This window comes from Micrasema longulum, unplaced genomic scaffold, assembly GCF_059751315.1.
Source record: "Micrasema longulum isolate JH-2025_06_02 unplaced genomic scaffold, ASM5975131v1 h1tg001016l, whole genome shotgun sequence".
In the NCBI taxonomy this organism is placed as follows: Eukaryota; Metazoa; Arthropoda; class Insecta; order Trichoptera; family Brachycentridae; genus Micrasema; species Micrasema longulum.
The window spans coordinates 136,807-150,680 of record NW_028278204.1 but is presented as its reverse complement, the minus strand read 5'-3'; the positions used below and the strand labels follow the sequence as shown (position 1 = coordinate 150,680).

Below are 13,874 nucleotides of genomic sequence, written 5' to 3'. Positions count from 1 at the left end.
TGTGTAAAAGTCCTGTAAATGTCATATTTGCTTCTCAAAAATGTGTTTCCTCTCTGAAGCAGTAAATTTTAATGAAATAATATTGCCTGAGTCCATTGAATTATAATATACCAGAAGGCGCGTAGAATCGAGTTTGTATACATCGCACTGTGTCCAAAAGTCCCCTCTCTACCCGACATAACGCCTGCGCGCATGCGTAAAATGGCCGAGTAATGTTGCCAGACCGTGAACAATATACACAAATGTAAGATGATTTTGTGTTATGTTATGTTATATTTTACTGACTGGACTATAAAAAAAACAAGTACCTTTATAAGCCAAACGTAAAAAAATAATTGAACAATAATTAAGTAAATAAATACCGTTTAATATTATACTACGGCTTAATAAAAGAAAACCGAGTAAAAAATTCGACTACCCTGGAAATACTAACAGAATGTCCACCTTGTTTTATCTAACAATCTGATAGACGGTAAATAAAATATTCGAATTCCTTAATAATATTATTTGTGAATTTGCTACATACACACTAAATGTGATCCCACCGTATTTCCTTTTAATCCCAGTAGTATTTCGACACTTAAAAACGACACAACACGGAGTAATTGAACTTAAATCGGCAGTTGCATACTTGGCGATGTCTACAGAGTAATTAATGGCCAAAACTACTCATTTATGAGTAGTTTAGTTGGCTTAAGCAAGGTGCGCGTACGCGGTTTCTGGGCTATTATAATTCTATGCCTGTATCCTAAGTGCATAACGTTGCATATTATTTACACAAATAACACCAACCCTCATGACTGAGGGTGAAAAGCGTTCCGAAACGTCGAAAAGAGTGCGTGCGAATGACACACGACATAAAAACCCAGAAAAATTCATTGAGCATCTGAAGAACCATATAAATCTAAAAAAAAATATAAAAAAATTTACATAAAGAATAAGGAAGTTTTTGATATTTGAAAAAATTTTAAACATAAAAATATCTCAACTTTCAAATACAGAAAAACAGATTTAAGCGCTTTTTATATCAATCAACACACTTACGTAATATAAATATTTAAAATTTTGAAAAAAATTAAATGCCAAATACTTGTAAATTTCAATTTTGAAAATGCTTTACACTGCATCGCGTTGTCCTGTCGTGTTTGTTTATTGTTACATTCCTGTTTGAATTTTTAAATCGTTCTATTCTTGTTTTGAAAATATCTTCTGGTGATTTTCCCTCCAATTGACATCTGAAACAAAAGAAACAGAATACTTTAGAATAATTTGGTATTTTTAAAAATTATCTGGGGGGTTCGGGGTTTGATTCTACGTGAGATAGTTGTGTTAGTTTGTGGATAGCACTTAAGTATTTTCTATAACAAAGGTATTTCGTTATCACCACTTCCTAATATTTAAGATAGTTTAGATTAAGTGATATTATATAATATATAGTCCATAATGCCAATCTGTTAGGGCTTTCAAAAATCTGTTGATTGGCTTAAAAATATTTTAAAAAGAGCTACAAACTTTTAAACTTCTCGGTCCAGTAGATTTTATTACAAGGCTTTGAGTTTTTCCAAATGTTTGTAGACAAAAAGCCGGATTTTACTCCCTAGGGAGTCATTAAGATTAACAAATTTAAACAAAGATGGAGAACATTTTAGAGAAAATAATATGGTAGGGAATATGGTTAATGGTGAATGTTACACGGTGTGTAAAGGGGCCACTTAAACCAACCAATGACAGGTCATAAGCCCTGCAAATGTCTGGACTTCAATATTCCCTTCTCTGAAATGATTTTTCTATCTCTGTTATAATTCAAGAATATTTTGAGATTGTCCAAAATTTGCAGACAAGGACTGGATTAAAATCCCTGGGGAGCTGTTAACATTAACATATTACAACAGAGATGAAGAACATTTTAAAGAAGGCAATATTTATTTATTAACGGACATTGTCCATGTTTACAATTTATAAGGTTTAAATATTACAATAAAAGAATAGTTTAAAACATAAAAAAAAGAAGCATTGACAATTATAAGGGACATCGAGACAAGATCTGGACTATTTATTAAGTGCTCGTTTAAATCGTTGTAAACTTAAACCAAAAAAGTCCAGATCTTGTCTTGAGTTAACAATACGACAAAGACGGGTCATTGGAGAACTAAGGCCATAGTTTGTTATATGCTAATCGATGAAAAGTACTTTGTTTCTCAATCTACGAGTCGGAATATTGAATTTAACTTGTCCCAGTAATGATGGAACATCGATTATACCATCTAGTATGCCGAACATATATATGGAGTTATTATTAGTTCTACGTTTTTGTAGACTAGTAATATTTAACATTTACTCTATTTCATCATAAGAATAATTATCTCTCTCTAGTCCAAGCATCCACGCTTTTTTTTCAAAGCAAGCGATGTTGGACTGATTCAATATAGATGTCTAGGCATCTACAGGGCTTATGACCTGTCGTTGGCTGGTTTAAGTGGCCACTTAACAGAATGGTAAATGTTTCACAGTGTGTTAAGTGGCCACTTAAACCAGCCAATGACAGGTCATAAGCCCTGTAGATGCCTAGACATCTATATTTCCTTCCTTAAAATGTTCTTTATCTCATTATTTATATCACTACAGAGATGGGTAGAATTTTTGTTTCAAGATTATGGATATTCGAGCGTTTACAGGGCTTATGACCTGTCATAGGTTGGGTTCAAGTGGCCACTTTTATGTAGAATTCTACAACATTCCCCATTCCGCTTATTAGCGAATATCCATATCGGTGACAGTTTTGGTTTTTGTATATGTCATTAAACAAGGAAAGCTTTCGCTAGCGCGTTTGGAGCGCCATCTATGTATTTGATATTGAGGTTAAGTATTAAAGCAAATTACTTTATTAATTGTTCTTTATCTCTGTTGTAATATCTGTTTTAATTTGTTAATCGCAATGGCTATTGTTTTCGTTAAAAAATGTATATATTGGCGAAAAGTACCAATGAATAATGCATTTGTGGTCCAGAAAGCTGATAGCGCGAACGCTGTGCAGTCTAGGGTCTTAAGTTCAATGCCCTGGCGAACCCACCCACACATGCAGACGCCCTGTGGGAAGAAATGTCGGGAAAGGTTTTATTTTATTTGTGTGCAAACTTGCACAGGGTGGTTGCAAAAGAAAATCACTAAAACATATTATTCACAAATAGAAGAATTCTTTTTCCAAGAAATTAAAAGGACACAAGGAGCCAAACAAAAAGGAAATATCACATACTACAAATACCGATAACAATATATTAAATGTATTTAGAATAACGAATTATATTTTCTCAATCAATATGGGTTATTGTGTAGAAATGTTTTCATACATAAATGTAAAAAATAAATTTAATAAAAATACGTTGACAGAAAAACGCGACGTGTTTGGCCGTGGTTGTTGTGGCGTCAAGCTTCGTGATAATGTTCTAAACAAATGTCAATGGCCAGGAACAAATTAACACAAATCATGGCGTATTTTGGCGTGGCCAATGGCATGAATGACCGTTTTTGGGGGAATTCAAAATCAGACATTTAAAAATATTTTTTATGCTACTAAGAATTAACAAAAAAAAAGTTTTTTCATCATCATTCCATTTCCGCGCCAAATGGTGCATAGGACACTGCATTGGTACACCAAATGCAGCGTATCTTGATCATTTTTGTTACACGAAGGTAAGATGTTCAGTCCTACGCATCAGGTTCCCGTCCAGGGGACTATGAAATATTTTAGTGAAAAAACACATTTTTTATTCAATATGTCAACCATGTCGGGAATCGAACCCAAGACCTCTCGCATGGTTGGCAAACGCACTGACCATTACACCACGAGACCGATTTTTTTACTCTACAGTACTTCATAAACGTTTATAACTTTAAAAATGTAAAAAAAAGTTATGTTTCGCTATTCTAATGAATAAGTATTTGGACATTGGGTTTTTATCACTCTCTCGCAAACGCCTTCCTGTTACTGTGCGATAAAGACATCTGCACGTGCGCATAATTTTGCCTAACTAAAATTGGCATAATCGACGTTTCGCTGACCCGTTTTCCGCACCCCAAAAGTGAGTCGATTTGTTTTCTTTTTAAGAAAGAGTGTCGGAATGAAATCGTCTGTGACGCATCTGTTGCGTTTTTTAAAATAAAAATCAGATTTGTATATCATACGTCCGAGAAGGCAGAAAAAACTGCTCTACTTTTACTCTAAAGGTAAAAAGTCTTAGCTACCTTTAGAAACAAATAATTTTAAAAAAAAACAATCACATTAAGAAGACACATGGTCTTACTTTCCTTCATACAAACGTATTCCCGTATTTTCTCCATGGATTGTGGAACAAAATCTTTGCTCTTATTCCATAATCCAAGGAAAAAATACGGGAATGAGACCGTATTTCCTCTTAATGTGAAATTATACAGTATTTTTGTTCAATTTATATCGTTGTTTTGTCTTTTTATTACTAAACTTAATACATTTATAGTTTTCTTTTCTTTTATTTTTATTATGTGTCCCGGCGGATACTTTTCGCCTCTTTTTTCTCTAACCTATATAGGGTCCATGCGGCTCGACTGTGGAGTCATCTCCCATCAACCATCAGAGATGTTACTACAGTATCTCTGTATAAATCACGTCTGAAGAAACATCTCCCTTTTCTCCCTTAATCTCTCCTCTTTTCCTCTTTTCCTCTTTTCCTCTTTTCCTCTTTTCCTCTTTTCCTCTTTTCCTCTTTTCCTATTTTCCTCTTTTCCCCTTTTCCCCTTTTCCTCTTTTCCTCTTTTCCTCTTTTTCCCTTTTCCTCTTTTTTCCCTTTATTCCCTTTATTCCATTTTATTTCTTTATTTATTTACCAACAAAAGTTTATTGTACATTATTTGAGACAAGTCCCAACTTCGTGGGACTAAGATTGTGAGATTTTGGTATTATTTATGTTTTCTCTGGATATTCATTGTTTACCTTTAAGATTGAAAAAGCACACATTATGATAAAACTGTAAATACTTTAAAATATCATTATAAAATACATAATTTACTGCCTTAGAACGGGGAAGCTATCCCTAGTTAGGCAGTTTAGATGAACCAACAGCAAAAATACAAAATATATATGTTTACTTTTACTACTAAATAATTACTTGTAAATTGCTGTAATAAATACGTAAAAAATAAATTAATTAATAAAATAAATAAATGAAAGTAAATAATATAATAATAATAATAATATTAGGCTGATTTATAAAGCGCCATCTTTGTAAAAAATCACCTCAAGGGCGCTTTACAATCGTATACTTAAACTTTCATTCCAACAAAACTAAAGTGACAAATTATTTTTTTCTGATTTAAAATTAAGGGGAATGATAAACTAAAGAAGTGAGATTTTAGTTGAGATCTGAACTGACTGGGACTGCCAATGATTCGTAAGTTTGAAGGGAATCGGTTCCAGGCAGAGGGGCTGGCACCGGCAAAAGCACGATCTCCAAATCTAGTGTTTGGGGAGCGCCGGATTTTAAAAAGTTTTCTCTTTCTGAATCAAATGCTGACCTAAGAGAAAATTTTCTTTGACCTGTATTTTCCCTAATACAAAAGTCCGATGGGTATCTCGGAACCATTTCATAAAGGGCTTTGAATACTGTCCAGCAAAGCTTGTATTTTATTATCTCTGGGCTTTTTAGCCAGTTTAACCTTTTTATAAAGTCCTGTGTTGAGATAGGACTAGCATTGAGTAATAGTATTGATTTAAGGTAATTTATGAACAAATACTATTTCTATATCTATATATCTGTAGGATTTAGGTAGTTGAGAGGGTTGGAGCTTCTACCCCAGTTAGAGATTGACAGAGAAGACACGAGGTTGCAGTTTAATGCGTATTTATTGCATGGCGAATAAAAGCCAACACACTGTGTAACATTCACAATTTTTCCAATGTTTGAACATCCATATTTCTTCAATTCATTGTCATCAATAATTTAATTCCCGCCAAACTGAAAAACAGTTTTTTTGCAGGGATCTCTCTCTTTAAATATGTTAGCAAAACAATTTAATGTAGACGTGAAAAAAACCTTAAATATATCAACTAAATAAAATTTAAAAAAATAAAATATAGCAAAACAAGCCTTTTTTAAACCGAAATATTAAAAAAATAATAAATAAACCCTTTTTGAACACTGTTTGGATTTTTTAATATTTTTAGACACTAACCTTAGAATTTTTAAAAAGATTTTTAAAACAAATTTAAATCTATTTTTTTTTTATTTCATCCGCGTTCACTCGGCTTTCATCCTTCCTCTGCCAGTTCCATGTTTCACTTCCATACGTAAGTGTTGGTACTAAAATTCCGTTGCGCTCTGCCAGTTTAGCGTCGATTGACATATTCTGCCTACCGCTTCGGAGAAAAAGCGTGAGTGTTTTGCCGTGGCAAATTCACGAACTATCTATACTTGCGAAAAATCTCGAGAGAGACCCGTCACATATACTTGCATACAAAGCCCTTTTGAATTTTTATTCTTTTTGTTTAAGCCTTTCTTCTCAAGGACCGGCTGACTTATCCTTACATCCTTAAATAATGTTTGTGAAAAGTTTTGTTTGTATGCGAATTCACAATAAAACAAAGTTTTAAACTATAGTCCTTAAAATGTAAAATGATTAGAATGACAGCTGTCAATCTCAAATGAATAGTGATGGAAAATTACTGATCACTGATCATGTACCGATCAAATCGAATTTATCAGTTTTTTTATGGAAACATGAAACTCTGTTTCCGAAAATTGATATAAAAACGCAAAAACAAGCCTATTATGTGTTGAATACAATTATTCACCAAAAATAAGACATTTTTACTTTTTTCGTGAACATAATCAAAAAAAATTTTTTTATTCGATCAATTTATATTGATCAATTTGTCCTATCTCTAACGTTTTTGCAAAATGATGTAACCTTGTAAGAACGTCGTTAATAATTAGGTTTATTTTAGTTTTTTTATAGGTTTAAAGCTGATTTTATATCATCAATGTTTGATTATGTCCAAATGCTTGCAGACTGGCTGGATTTCCTCCCTAGGGAGTTGTTCATATTTAAATTTATTTCAACAGAGAGGAAAAACATTTTTGAGAAGGCAATATGGAAGTCTAGGCATTTACAGGGCTTATGACCTGTCATTGGCTGGTTTAAGTGGCCACTTTACACACTGTGTAACATTCACCATTCTGCCCATGTTTGAACATCCACATTTCCTCAACTCTTCCATCTGTTGACTTTTGTGAAGTAAAAGAGCTGAAACCTTTATCTCGTGGGTTAGATTCATCCGGCTGAACCAAATCTATATTTATGTTGATTTATATGTCAAGAATTGTATTAAAAAAATAAATTGACTTACCAATTACGAATAATTTTTCGTATGTCAATATAAATCACTCCTTAGACGTTACTACAAAGTTATATCGTCACTTTTTCTGACAGCTGTCATTCTAATCAACTTACATTTTAAGGACTATAGTAAAAATTTACTAATCTGCTTTCCTTTCATACTTTTATTTGCTTGTTGATAGTTCGATGTTATTTCATTATCTATTTTTATATTTTTGATTAAGTACTAACAGTTATTTAAATCGGGTTGTGGTCCCGTGGCCAGTGTCTTGGATTCACGGCTCGAAGGTTCGTGGTTCAAAACCCTTAAATAAATAAATATAAGATTATTAAATAAATCTAATCTTCACATTCGTTTGAAAATGCCCTAACAAGGCGAAACAATTGCCATGAAATTTTTGTATTTGTATTTTTTATGTTTGTAAAAATAAAATAAAGTTTAAATCCATTTCAACAGAGAGGGAAACATTTTTGATAAGGGAATATGGAAGTCTAGTTATTAACAGGGCTTGTGACCTGTCATTGGCTGGTTTAAGTGACCACTTTACATACTGTAAATGCCTAGACTTCCATATTCCCTAATCAAAAATGTTTTCCCTCTCTGTTGAAATGGATTTAAATATGAACAACTCCATGGGGAAGAAATCCGGCCAGTCTGCAAGCATTTGGACATACTCAAACATTGGTAAAATAAAGTGTTCAGATGACTCAAATCAGTGTTTGATTTGTAATATTATAAATTTATGTAAAGGTTAGCCGAGTGTGTCGGTCCATCCTCTCAGCCTACTCCTACGGGGAAATAGCGTGGTGGTAGTAGTAGTACATTTTCGTTTGACGTTCGGCATCTTTCTCTGCTCGTTTTAAACGAAGCTGATAGACGATTTAAACACTGAGAACATATTGCAAAACGTTGAGACATTGACCTTACACCCCCAAAGGATCTCCCGGTTCCCATAGCATATATATAACATGTAATACGTAAGAAAGGTTCGCTTCCAGGATTCGATTCCGTACATAGGCGTACAAAAGAACTTCAAAAAGATAAAAGCTCATATTAATAGGGGTGCTGCGTTGGTTTGGACATGTTGAGCGAATAGACAACGAAAGAACGGCTAAACTGAGCGAGAGAAATGTGCTTGTTGATTTGATTAATGGATGCAATGAGAAAATAGGAAACTGGATGGCTGAAAATAGACTAACACTTGATCCATCTAAAACGGAACAACTACGGATGGCTTCAGCCAGACGAAAGAATTTGATTCAGGATACGGCACTACCCGATGTGATAAGTACCGCTTTACCCACCGTTAAACTACGGGGAGTCTTCCTCAATTCTGACCTTCCTCTTGACGCTCAAATTGGTAGAACGATAAGTTCATGCTTTTACCAGCTGAGGCAGATTAAATGCATACGCCAAAATTTGCCAGTTGATGCCGCCCGTCAATAAATAAATGCGTTTGTAGTGTCTAGAGTCGATTATTGTAATGGTATCTACGCAGGTCTACCAATGAATAAAATGACTCGCCTACAGTCTGTGTTGAATGCCGCGAGATTTATTTTTGGAATATAAATTGAGTCATATCACACCACTACTTCGGGAATTGCACTGGCTACGTTTTCCACAGAGGGTGGAATACAAACTCTGTTGGCTTATGTATAAGTCACTGCACAACTCTGCTCCAGAATATCTAAGGGAACCCTGCATTCCAGATGAACTAGCTGACAGACGTCATACGCTTAGATCAACTACATCTACGTCGAAAGAAAAAGTTATTATACCTCTACGCAAACAGCGCACTAAATTCGGCGAACGAGCATTTGGGGTCGCAGGCCCTACAGCGTGGAAAGCTCTCCCAGCAGAAGTCTGAAACTGTGAGAGTGAAGTGATGTTTCGGAAGAAACTTTTTCTCTAAATCATTTGAATAAATTCTTGGCATGTGGTGAAAAAGTAATATGAAAAAGTACATTACTTTTCTTAAATTAAAAAGTTTGAATTAAATTTATATCTTTATATAATCACTTTGTAAAGCGCCCTTGAGGTATTATATTACGAAAATGGCGCTATATAAGTTATTCATAATTATTATTATTATTAAAAGGGTCTACGATGCGAATGTTGATGGATGCAGAAAACGCGGAAGGCCGAGCAGAGCCAGCCCTGGGGAGCTGTATATATTAACATATTACTACAGAGATGAAGAACATTAAAGAAAAGTCATAAGCCCTGGAGATGGCTAGACTTCTATATTACCTTTTCTTAAATGTTCTTCATCTCTGTTGTAATATGTTAATATAAACAGCTCCCCAGGGAGTTGAATCCAGTCCTTGTCTACAAAAATTTGGACAAACTCAAAATATTGTTGATAAATTACCTGGTCCATGAAGAAGTATAGAAATTGAAAAAATAACATTTTCAGGCGTTGCCTAGTATGTAGATGAAATAATTCAATTAGATGAATCTCACCCGCATAAATAAAGGTTTCAGCTCTTTAACTTCACAAACATCAACAGGTGAAAGAATTGAAGGAATATAGATGTTCAAATATAGGCAGAATGGTGAATGTGACACAGTGTGTGTAAAGTGGCCATTTAAACCAGCCATTGACAGGTCATAAGCCCTGTAGATGCCTAGACTTCTATATTACATTTTCTTAAATGTTCTGCATCTCTGTTGTAATATGTTAATAACTTATATGTAAATATAAGGTTTTACATCATTACAATGGAATTCGATCAAGAATTGTCAATAAATAGTTTAAATAAAACATAGTATTAAATTCTGATTTTTTCAGACGTCCCCGTCTCTTCGTCAGGAAACTCACTACGCCAACATGCAAATACTCAAATACACTTTCACCTTTACGTCACCGTAGTATACATATTATCTACGAAAAAAAACATAAATTATTAAAAATTATAATTTAAAAAAATATTTATATAAAAATTCTGAATTTAATAGTGTGTAATTTTTTTGTATTTTTTCGTATACGGTGGCGGTTAAAAGTGAAAGTGTATTTCAGTATTTTCATGTTAGCGTAGTGAGTTTCCTGACGAAGAGACGGGGACGTCTCGAAACCAGTAGACATAAAAGTCGGTAAGTGGTAAAATACTAATATTTATTAACATGTTTGAGCACAAAGTTAATGCTTTGAACATAAATAATACAACAATGTTTTGAATGTGTCCAAATGTTTGCAGACAGGCTGGATTTACTCCATAGGGAGTTATTTCGATCTAAATTTGTTGCAACAGAGAGGCAAGACGTTGAGTTGGTTCAGTCGGATGAATTTCACACCCATGATAAAGGTTTTAGCTCTTTTACTTTACAAAAGTCAACAGATGGAAGAGTTGAGGAAATGTAGATGTTTAAACATAGGCAGAGCGGTGAATGTTACATAGTGTATAAAGTGGATACTTAAACTTTACAACTGTATAGTTTATGTTAGGTTTTTGTTATTTTCATTGTGTGTTTTGTAATATAAATAATATAGATGTACATAAATACCTTGTTTTTAAAAATATTTGTTTTTTTTTTTTTTTTTTTTTTTTATTACATTGAAAACATATTATACATAATTATATACAATATTCCCAAGGAGTTTTTTAAAAAAAAAACTCATTTAGGGACATACAGATAATAATTTTTTTAGAGACGTTTTTAAATTTTAAACTATAATATTATTTAACAAAAGCAGAAAAATTAAAATTATGATATACTACAAATTAAAAAGGGTATGAAAAATACTTGAAAATAACAGAATAAACAGAATACCAGGCATGGAAATAAATTCAAAATAATGTTTACATTATGCAATCTGGGAAAGAAAATTGAAAAAGTTTAAAAATTACATGGATGTATATATACATACTGAACTAGTACAAAATAAAATCATTTTTGTTAATTATGTTTGTTTTTTATGTTAGTCTTCTTTGTTTATTCTCAAATGCAATTTCAAAAAATTAAATTGTTAAGTGTCCTCGGCACGGGAAACCCCAGTGAGATCACATGGTTTTTATTATTAATTATAGTTTGTAAGCGAAAAATATGAATAAATAAAAAAAAATAAAAAACTGCCAAGGTCTTGGCATAATATACATAATAATACGTTTTGGTATATTTAAAAAAATAATCTTTAAAAAAATCTAATATTTTTTTACTTCTGTAGGGGAAAAACGGTAGAAAAGATCGCTGTTGACCTTTGTAAAGTAAACGAGCTGAAACCTTTATTGATGTGGAAGAGATTCATCTGGCTGAATTATTCCACCTATTAGGCAAGGCCACTTAAATCGTGCCGTCATAGGCCGTGTAAATGCGTAGACTTTAAGACTCCCTAAACAAAAGCGTTTTCTTTCTGTGTTGCAATATGCTCAAATCGGATTACCCTACGTCTTTGGATAAGTAAAGCTTCAAGTAGCCGTAGCAGATGCTGGATGGAACCTCGCGCAATGCCAGACGCAGGATGCATTTTAAAGAAAGTAAAAAAACTTCCCGTGCAAATAAAACACTTCATAAAAAACCGTGAAGACATGGAAAAAACGTAAATAAAAAAGGAATAAAAATGATGTAGAAACGTTGCAATTTAGAGTAAAAATACATGGCCTTATAACTCGGTAAATGATAGTGATATGAAAATGTTTTTTTTTTATCTAAAAATATATATTTTATATAATAGGTTGCGAAAAAAGTAATTTCGTGTTTCGCGCCATTTTTTTTCAGCCAGGTATATCTCATTCATTATTGATCACATTGGATCATAAACTTAAGAGACTAAGTATATATTCAAACCAATTCGAAATATAATTCATGTACAGGAACTTTTAAAGATTTATTTTGCATTGTGCCAATCAATTTTGGAGTACGGTATAATCGGTTGGGGTGGTGCGAGTGACACAGTTTTAAATAGTGTATTTGTTGCACAAAAATCCATCATTAAAATATTACTTAGAGTCCCGATACAGACATCTACTGAAGAAATATTCCATAAATCATAACTTATTTATTTATTTATTATATACATACGGCCTAAGCCAATTACAACAGTTACATGAAGAAACATAAATGCAAGAAACTGAACAAAAAGAACTTAAACTACTCATTTATGTTATGAGTAGTTTAGTCGGCTTTAGTTTGATGCGCCTACGCGATTTCTGAACTATTATAATTCTATACATCAGACTTTTAAATACTTATTATTATCTAATGATCATTAACTTTTTTTTAATGGCGTGATAGCTTTTTATCAGGCTATAAATTCTGCGTCCTGGGCGTCCACTGCTGACTGTTCGTCGGCAGTTCATGTCAGAACTACGGGACGGGAACTTGTCTTGGGAGCAGCAGTATTAGCAAAGAAGAAACATTCACATTCTATCACTTCTTCCCAATATTTTAAATAATCCCACTTCAACAATATTTTGAGTTTGTCCAAATTTTTGTAGACAAGGACTGGATTCAACACCCTGAGGAGCTGTTTATATTAACATATTACAACAGAGATGAAGAACATTTAAGAAAAGGTAATATGGAAGTCTAGGCATCTACAGGGCTTATGACCTGTCAATGGCTGGTTTAAGTGGCAAATAATATTTTCAGGTGTTGCCTAGTATGTAGGTGAAATAATTCAATTAGATGAATCTCACCCGCATAAATAAAGGTTTCAGCTCTTTAACTACACAAACATCAACAAATGAAAGAATTGAAGGAATATAGATGTTCAAATATAGGCAGAATGGTGAATGTTACACAGTGTGTAAAGTGGCCACTTAAACCAGCCATTGACAGGTCATAAGCCCTGTAGATGCCTAGACTTCCATGTTACCTTTTCTTAAATGTTCTTCATCTCTGTTGTAATATGTTAATAATCCCACTTCGCCTGTTTGTCTGAGAGAGCTCTTCCGACCTCTATCACAACACGGATTATCTCTTCGTTCTAATAACGAGAGAACCCTTTTAATACCCTGTCATCGCTCTAATTTTCTTGCCTCCTCTTTCACAGTAGTAGCCGCTCGATTGTGGAATAATCTACCCACTAATGTTAGAGACGCCCTTTGTGTAATTACATTTAAGGTTAAGATTGAAGTGTCACTATCTAAATATTTAAATTGTTCCTTTATCCTTCTTCTTTCCTTCCCATCCCCTCTCCTCTCTTCATAGTATAGTGATATTTTTTCTTATGTATTTTTATTTTGTTAATCTTTGTATAAAATTGTAAGATTCAATATGTCCATGTTTTGTAATTTTCTCAAACTGAACGGTTTGGGTAGGTAGGAAGAAATTGCCTTAAGGCAATATGCCCGCCCTTGTATGTGTATATAAAGTGTCAAATAAATAAATAGCAGCTGGCAGTCGACCGAGATACCTGGAGCATCTTCGTGGACACCATATAGGGGGGTTCAGAAGGAATTTCTTTGGTTTCTCTACATGAGGGAGTGCGGATATTATCCATGGCTTTATCCCACTGAGTTCCTCCAGGGTATGCTCGGTTACAGCAGTTTGAAGACTAGAAGGA

General features: G+C 33.4%; 1 protein-coding gene across 1 annotated transcript in view; it reads right to left on the bottom strand.

Annotated features, from left to right (window-relative positions):
* Nucleotides 1-946: 946 nt before the first annotated feature.
* Nucleotides 947-13,874, bottom strand: part of LOC148277538 (uncharacterized) — a gene marked incomplete at its 5' end in the record, with an annotated part of 122,801 nt that continues 109,873 nt past the window's right edge. The window contains one exon of the mRNA XM_088232752.1: nt 947-1,235. The remainder of the gene's footprint in view (nt 1,236-13,874) is intronic.